The following is a 6,679-nucleotide window of genomic DNA, read 5'->3' as shown; positions in this document are numbered from 1 at the left end:
ATGCGTAAACAGTGGGCGAATTTCATAACTTACAGGCCTCTCTCCCCGGACTTTGGGGGTCATTTTGTGCCTAAAACATAATTATTTGATGTTTCAGCTATACTGAACAAGGTTATCTCAAAATTTTGATCAGATAATTTTGGAGAAAAAATAGGTGTAGGGGCCCAGTTGCCCTCCAATCTTTTTGGTCACTTGAAAAGGGCACTAAAGCTTTTAATTTCCGGTTGAATGCACCCTCTCCCGATCTTCTAGGACTATTATTTCGACAAAATCACCTTTAGTAAAAAAAAACAAATAAACACGCATTCGTGATCTGTCTTGTGGCAAAAATATTAATATTCCACATTTTTGCAGATAGGAGCTTGAAACTCCTACTGTAGGGTTCTCTAGTACGCTGGGTGTAGGGTTCTCTAGCACGCTGGATCTGATGGTGTGATTTTCATTAATATTCATTTAATTCTAGGGGTGCTCCCCCCTATTTAAAAAATTAGGTGAATTTTCTCAGGCTCGTAACTTTTGATGGGTAACACAACTTGATGAATCTTATATATTTGGTATCAGCATAATAAGCTAATTCTTTTGATGTATCTATTGATATTAAAATTCCATTTTTTAGAGTTTAGGTAACTATTGAGCTGCGTCACTCCTTGCTTACAGTTCTTTACCACGAACTGTTTGATAAAGGTGTATTTGTATCCAAGCTATCAAAAGGGTATATCTGTAATATTTTAGGAGTGAATAAGTTTATTAACTTCACCCTTTCAAGGCCGCTATTGTTACTACTATTGTCGCAGCTACTTTGACTACTTGTGACTGTGGCTGTGACTATTTGTATCTACTAAGGCGACTTTGACTATTTGTGACTGTGACAAAGGCTAATTGCAATTGTGATTGTGAATATGTGACTACAACTGCTTGTGGCTGAAACTCCTTGCAACTGTCACAACTTGGGACCTTGATCATTTCTGAATATAACTACTTACGACTGCGAGTACTTAAGCCTGCGAATACATGCGACTGAGACTATTTGTGATCGCGACAACTTACGACTATAACTACGGCTACTTACGACTGCAAATGCAACTCAACCAGTACTGCCGCTACTTGATGCTTCGGCGATTGTGACTGTGAATACTATTACAACATCTACAATTACAAGTAAATCTATTGAACTAAATTAAGAGTTTAACTGCATCCTGCTAGTCAAAATGGCATAATGCATCCAGGTTGTCAAAAATTTCATCTTCAACATCCAGATAGTTCAAACTTTCAGGGATTCTTGAGGGGACGTTGAAATAAATAAGAAGACATTAATTAGAACTAATAAGTTGGAATCGGCTATTATAATTCTTATGTCGAAGACACGAACAAATGTAGAAATATTCATTGCATAAACCACTAACGAAACCTTAGCAATAAAAATGAATAGAAATTATTCAAAAATAACTTTTCACAAAAGAAGTTTTTCAAGGAAAAGTAAAGAGCCACGATAAAGTTAAGATCAGCGGAAATGAAAGGCCTATGATAGTTCAAACTCAAAACGACCAAAATTGTTTTTAAAAATTAAATGAAACCCAAAACGAACACAAATCAAAATATTTGATCCTATTAACCATAAAGATAACAAATACTGATATATATATATGAATAAATAAATCTTAAAACGACTAAAAATTAAATTGAATATTCAAGCCAAACTCAAAACGAAAAGAAACTACAACAAACAGGAGTTTGGCTACTAAACCCTCCCCCCCCCAACCTAACCGTAAAAGTTCTAAAGCCTATTGCGACATTTGTGCTTTACTAAGAACAAAATATATTATAAACATTTTTAGCCTTTATAACATTGAAAAATACAATGAAATAAAATCTTGAATTGCTGAAATTTCCAAGAATTAACATAGTTATTTATTAAATATTCAGTTTGTTTTCATTAGTTCTTCCTATTATGTTGATTATTGTAGTGACTTATTTTCTATTTGTTGTCGATGTTCTATTTGTTGAGAAAAAACAAAAGTACACCATTCAAACTACATCTAGTTTCCAATAATGCAACAGATCTAAGAGAAGAGTAGTGTGGTTCTAAGAAAGAGAGAGGATGTGTCGACCAAATTTTCACTTTTCAAATAATAATTAAGAAGTGCCAGAGTCATCAAATCCCTATAGTCCTCAGTTTTATAGATTATGAGCAAGCTTTTGATTCAGCTGATAGAAGAGCTTTAGCAAAGGTCCTATCCTTGTATGATATACCCGATAAATATTTTAAAGTGACTAGTGCCATGTACGAGAATAAAATTACTGCTGTTAAGGTAAGAAATTAGGTTAGTTACTGGTTTCATATTAAATCAGGAGTTAAGCAGGGTTTCGTCCCAACCCGATTTACATGGATTATTTTGATAAGATTTGTCCTAAGGAGCACAGCAAAGGCAATGGGAGAACATGGAATCAATGGGGGAAGTAAAAATCTCCTGGACCAAGATTATATTGATGATTCCATCATCCTTGATGAAAGTTTTAACAAAATAAATGAATTTGTAGAGATTTTGCGAGTTCAGGTTGCTAAAATAGGTCTGAAAATCAATATTAAAAAGACTAAATCGCTAAAACTAGGATTAAGTAAAGGTGGACAGGAGGCGTTGGGTAACGAGAAGATAAATCAAATAGACAGCTTCAATTACAGATGTAGTATTGCTGGCAAGGACGGTGGATGCAGTTAAGATGCCTAAGTAGAATACCCAAGTCCCAAATAGGGGTGGATCAAAGCACCCAGCCCAGAGGGGTGATATTATTTAACGACTTCTAGATCACAATTCGCTAAAATTTATTATAAATTAATCATTTATCATAAAAAAAATGGAAAAAATCTCTGCCCTCTCCTCCACCTCGGTTTTACGAATTGACGCACCCCAGGGATGACATCTGCTAAAAGAAGGACAGAATGAGAGTAATACCAGAAAGGATTATAGAAGAAAAAGACAAGAAGGGAAAGAGGAATGACTAACATATTTCTCAAGATAAAGGCTCTGATTAACCAGCAGTGGTTTTGCCATTCTCATCAAATAAATGAGCGGAGCCAAATTATTCAAAACGACATTAATCCTCACACCTTCAGCAATGAACGTACAAAGCCTAGCAAGGACAAATAGAATATAGTTTATCTTACACTAGCGTGTGAATTTTTAGTTGGAGCCATATCAGGCTATGGCGCCTTCTAACACCTGATCATCTCTGCCGTTCAAGTTGTGCCTGCTGCGGGTTAGGATTTTGATTTTACCACCGACTGAATATATCATGTTTAAATACGTAAATAAGAACAGATATATTTATACTCAACTCTTCTTCAAAGTGGACCACGGCTGGCCGATTTCGTTTAAGTCAACGGCATTGATGAGGTCTTTCTCATTTGCCAATAACATGAGGTCAAATATCTAATATGAGGTCAAATATCAAATATCTATATGAGGTCAAATATCAAATATCTAGCCAAGAAACAACAATGGTAGTTCTCAGGAAATTTTCAACAAACTTGAGCTTGTTCAATGTTCTTTTGGCAGCAGCAACTGCAACTTGTGCAGTCGCAGCCAATTTTCAAAGGCGACTAGCATGCTTAAGTTCATGTTGCTGGCAATTTCCTTCACCTAGGACTTCTCTGAAGCAAGTAGCGTCTTGGCAAAACTAAAACAGAACTTTAAGCTCTACTTAAAAAGCAGTAGAATCTGGAGTTCTTTCTTAGTGTAGAAAAAACGTTGTTGCTAGCTCAATATCTGAGCTAGCTCTTAATTCTGAAAAACTAGAAAAAATGAGGTATTTTTAACTTACGAAAGGGTGATCGGATCTCAATGAAATTTGATATTTAGAAAGATATCATGTCTCAAAGTTCTTATCTTAAATCCCGATAGGATTTAGTGACGTTGGGGGAGTTTTTTGGGGGGGGACCTAAAATCTTGGAAAACGCTTAGAGTAGAGGAATCGGGATGAAACTTGGTGGGAAAAATAAGCAGAAGTCCTAGATACGTGATTGACATAATTGGAACGGATCTGCTCTATTTGGAGGAGTTGGGGGGAGGGTTAATTCCAAAAAATCAGAAAAAATGACGTATTTTTAACTTTCGAAGGAGTGATCGGGTCTTCATGAAAATTCATATTTAGAAGGACCTCGTAACTCAGATCTCTTATTTTAAATCCTGGCCGGGTCCAGCGTCATTGGAGGGGGGCAGTTGGGGGGACCAGAAATCTTAGAAAATACTTAAAGCGGAGAAATCAGGATGAAACCGGGTGGAAAGAATAAAACCAAGTACAAGATACGTGACTGACACAACCGGACCGGATCCGATATCTTTGGTGGAACTGGGGGGGGGGGAATAATTCGGGAAAAATAGAAAAAATGAGGTATTTGTAACTTATGAGTGGATAATCAAATCTAAATGAAATTTGATATTAAGAAGGATCTTGTGCTTTAAAGCTTTTATTTTAATTTCAGATCAGATCCTGTGACATTGGGGGGAGTTGGAGGGGGAAACCGGAATTCTTGGAAAACGTGAAAAATAAGGTATCTTTATATTACGAACAGGTGATCAGATCTTTGATATATAGAAGGATCTTATGTCTCAGATGCTCCATTTTCGACTTGAATCGCATCCGAGGACATAGGGGTTGGAGGGAGAAAACAGAAATCTTGGAGAACGCTTAGAGTGGAGGAATCAGGATGAAGCTTGGTGGGTAGAATAAGCAAATGTCGTAGATACGTGATTGACGTAACCGTACTGCAAATGTCGTAGATACGTGATTGACGTAACCGTACTGGATTCGCTCGCTCTGGGGAGCTAGGGGGTGGGGTTCAGTGGTTTGGCGAGTTTGGTGCTTCTGGACGTGCTAGGACGATGAAAATTGGTAGGCTTGTCAGGGAGCTGCACAAATTGACTTGATAAAGTCATTTTTCCTGATTTGACCATCTGGGGGGGGGTGAAGGGAGAGGAAAAATTATAAAAAATGACGTATTTATAACATACGAGTGGGTGATCGGATCTTAATTAATTTTGATATTTAGAAGGACCTCGTGACTCAGAGCTCTTATTTTAAATCCCAACCGGCATTAAACCTCTGATTTTTCCTTTTAAGTCAATCTATTGATTCTTATGATTTTGTTAGAGCTCATACCATATGAGCTCTTAGCTCTTGGCTCTTCTAGCCTCATCACAAATGACATATGAGCTCTTAACTCTTGTTTCTCATTAGCCTCGCTAACATTATCGTTTCCTTCTACGTATCTTTTCTGAGTTGATATTGCGGATTATGGTCCAAAGCTTATCAGAATGTGAAGCACCGGGTATTGTTTCCACCATCAAAGAAAAAATTCTCAATCCTTGACTTCGTCGACGATCTTCTCCCTAATTTCAGCAGAAAGAAAGTCAATGAACTCGTTTTGAGGAATTGTTCGTGAGTAAGTAAGTTTGTATGGTCTTCATAGGGTATCAAGAGCTGCCACATATCTTGCTAGAAGTTGAACAATTTGAAAAAAAGTTGTTGTTTTGCTCTTCAGTTCTCCTAGAGCCAATACCTGTCTCGCCAGGGTCTTTGCAACATCCAAAGAATTTTCACAATTTTTCTGTTTGTCTCTTCATCTTTCAAACAGTTCGTGGTAACGAACTGTAGTAAGGAGCGACCCGGCTCAATAGTAACCAAAACTCTAAAAAATGGAATTTTGATTTCAATAGCTACATCAAAAGAATGGCATTTTAATGCTGATATTAAATATATAAATTTCATCAAGTTTAGTTTTACCCATCAAAAGTTACGAGCCTGAAAAAATTTACCTTATTTTAGAAAATAGGGCGATAGAACCCCCTAAAAGTCATAGAATCTTAATGCTACTTCCTCATCAACGCCCCGCTCTTTACGCTAAAGTTTTTTACTGTTTCAAAAAGTAGAGTTAAGAGAAAGAGTCAAACCTTAGCGGAAAGAGCGGGACGTTGATGAGGAAGTAGCCCCTTTCATATACGAAGTAATTTCTGTTCGTTTTAAGTTTTAATGTCGCTCCTTACTTTCCGTTTAAAAAACTTGTTTTTTCTATTTAAATAATTTTGGCTGCAAAACCTTGGTATGAATACTTTTATCAAGTAGGAAATCCACATGACTGTTGTTACTGATAAAGGGAAAAAAACAAGACGAAACTGCTTTGTGTGACCCGGAGGAAAAATGACTTGTTAGTTTTGTGTGACTCGTAGGTGTGTGTGAATGCTGCTTTGTGTGACTCGGAGGAAAAATGACTGGCTAGTTTTCCTTTTTTAACCATTACCTTGCTCTTAATTTTGTGATATTGCTGCAGACCTTCTTCCAACCAAGTTTTTCTGGATTGATCACTCCAGAAACTACTAGAAATCAGAAAACACAAAAAGCAGAAGGCAGCATCTTTCTCGATATTGTATTCTAAAAACTGGTGATCCTCGTACCATTCCGGACGAAGACGCCACTGTGTCCGACACAAAACTTAAAATTTAAGTTTTATTTAAGCGACATTAAAACTTAAAACGAACAGAAATTATTACATAAATGAAAGTGGTTCTCTTCTCCACAACACCCCACTCTTTACGCTAAAGTTTTATTATTCGTCACAACTCTGCTTTTTAAAACAATAGAAAAAAACTTTAGCGTAAACAGCGAGGTGTTGCGGAGGGGAGAA

This window comes from Artemia franciscana, chromosome 7 (assembly GCF_032884065.1).
Source record: "Artemia franciscana chromosome 7, ASM3288406v1, whole genome shotgun sequence".
NCBI lineage: Eukaryota > Metazoa > Arthropoda > Branchiopoda > Anostraca > Artemiidae > Artemia > Artemia franciscana.
The sequence above is the reverse complement of the archived record's forward strand: the minus strand, read 5'-3'. Positions refer to the sequence as shown.